The 2576-nt window shown below is 37.2% G+C and overlaps 1 non-coding gene across 1 annotated transcript; it reads right to left on the bottom strand.

The window, feature by feature from the left end:
• Window positions 1–1721: 1721 nt before the first annotated feature.
• On the bottom strand, window positions 1722–1884 carry LOC141411073 (U1 spliceosomal RNA). Its single transcript, XR_012435931.1, has one exon. It is a non-coding gene; the product is annotated as a U1 spliceosomal RNA (small nuclear RNA).
• Window positions 1885–2576: the final 692 nt, after the last annotated feature.

Below are 2576 nucleotides of genomic sequence, written 5' to 3'. Positions count from 1 at the left end.
TTGACTTGAATCTCTGTCTTGCCAAGTTTTTTATTTGTAGGACTTGGTGCTCTTTGAGTTCCTCCTGTACATTCTGTTTAACCTTCTCATGTATTGTCTCCATGAGTATCTCAATGAGCTCATTCATGATTTCCTCTATGAGAAATTTTTTATGGGCAAAAAGGACACATCCAAAAAGGAGAACTACAAGCCAATCTCTTTAATGAACATAAATGTAAAAATCCTCAGTAAAATATATAAAATTAAATCTGCCAACATAGTTGAGAGATCATACACCATGACCAAGTCTGTTTCTTCCCTGTGATGCAGAGGTGGTTCAACATACACAAATCAATAAATGTAATGAAGCAAATTAACAAAAGCAAAGACAAAAATCACTTGATCATCTCAACAGATGCAGAAAATGCTTTGACAAAAATCAATATCCTTTCATGATAAAAGGTCTGGTGAAACTAGGAATAGAAGGAATATACCTCAATAGGGGTATATATGATAAACTTAAGCCAACATCATACTTAATGGGGATAAACTGAAACCATTTGTCCTAAAGTCAGGAATGAGATAAGAGTGCCCATGCTCTCTTCACCTATTCAATGTAGTCTTGGAATTCCTAGCCAGAATAGTAAGGCAGGAAGAAGAAATACAAGGAATACAAATAGGTAAAGAAGAAGTCAAACTATCCCTGTTCACAGATGACATGATCTTATACCCAAAAGACCTAAAAAATGCCACAAAAAACTCCTAGACACCATAAACACTTTCATCAAAGTAGTAAGATACAAAATCAACTAACAAAACTCTGTAGCCCTTCTATACACCAACAATGAACAGATTGAGAAAGAATATAGGAAAATGATTCCATTTACAATAGCTTGAAAAAAGCAAATACTAAGAATAAACTTAACAAAGGATGTGAATGACATCTGCTAGGAAAACTACAAACCACTGAAGAAAGAATTAAAGAAGATTACAAAAGGTGGAAAGATCTCCCATGCTTATGGATTGGCAGAATCAACATAGTGAAAATGGCTATATGATCAAAAGCAATCTACATGTTCAATGCAATTCCCATCAAAATCCCAATGACTTTCATCACAGAGCAGAGATTAAAAAATCTACCCTAAAGTTCATTTGGAAACACAAGAGACCGTGAATAGCCAAGGCAATTACTCAGCAAAAAGAGCAATGCTGGAGGTGTCACAATACCCAACTTCAAACTATATCACAAAGCAATAACAATAAAAACAGCATGGTACTGGCACAAAAACAGACATGGAGACCAGAGGAACAGAACAGAGGACCCAGATATGAACCCACACAACTATACCCACCTTATTTTTGACAAAGGTGCCAAAAATATACAATGGAAAACAGATAGCTGGTGGGATGTAAGCTGTTACAAACACTATGGTAAACAGTACAAAGGCTCCTTAAGAACTAAAAATAGACCTGCCAGAAGATTTAGCAGTGCCAATTCTAGGTATATACCCAAAGGATTGTGAGTCAGTTTACAGTAAAGGCACTTGCACACCTATGTTCATTGCAGCGCTATTCACAATAACCAAGCTATGGAGACAGCCAAGATGTTCCACTGCTAATGAATGGATTAAGAAATGTATTCATATACCATGGAATCTTACTTAGTCACAAAGAAGAATGAAATTTTGTCATTCACAGGTAAGTGGATGAAACTGGAGACCATCATCTTTGTTTTTTTAATTTAGGGGAGAGCATGAACACAGTCCCCCACTACCACAAATTATGCGGTGGAGTTTCCCACATTTGGGGAAATCGCAGGAGTCAGCACATCCGGAGTGCAATGAATAAGCCTTGCCCTGGGAGAGAACATCATCTTAAGTGAAGTTAGCCAGGCTCAGAAAGTCAAAAGCCACATGTTCTCTCTCATATATGGAATATAGACCAAAAACTAATGCAATAATATTATGAAACAGTGGTCACACTATGGAGAGGTCACACACGAGAGGGGTAGGGAAACTAAGAACTTGAATAGGGTTGATATGCTTTCTATACAACAATGAATATAGAAATCTTAAACTGACTAAATTTATAAGAAAAGGACTAAGGGAGAATGAGAAAATTCTAGGAGATGGAACCAATTGGGGTTAAATACACACACATATGGAAACATCACAAAGAAAGTCCCTGTGTAGCTGCCTTTATCTAAGTTAAAATGTCATGTTTTATCTGTTTTCTTTTTTCTACCACAAAATCAGAGGACTGGACAAGTCCTGTCCAAGGGTGAGGGATGGCACCAGTGGGGAGGTGGAGGTGTTGGGGTAAAGGAATAGGAGGATGAATATGGTGCAATAAAATGTGTACACATGTATGTAAATGCAATAATGGTATCTGTTGAAACTACTCCAGGAATTCGGGGAGGGGAGATGAAGCAGAATGGTTGAGGAGGTGAATTCATGTATGATATATTTGATACATTATAATAACCTGTGTAAATGCCACAATATACTCCTACCCATCACAACAATAAAGGAAAAAAAGAAAAAGATGAGTGAGAAAGGAAAAGAAAACACCACCTCTCCCTACCCCAGTAGTGCCCT

This window comes from Castor canadensis, chromosome 9, assembly GCF_047511655.1.
Source record: "Castor canadensis chromosome 9, mCasCan1.hap1v2, whole genome shotgun sequence".
NCBI classification, from domain to species: Eukaryota; Metazoa; Chordata; class Mammalia; order Rodentia; family Castoridae; genus Castor; species Castor canadensis.
The sequence above is the reverse complement of the archived record's forward strand: the minus strand, read 5'-3'. Positions and strand labels throughout refer to the sequence as shown.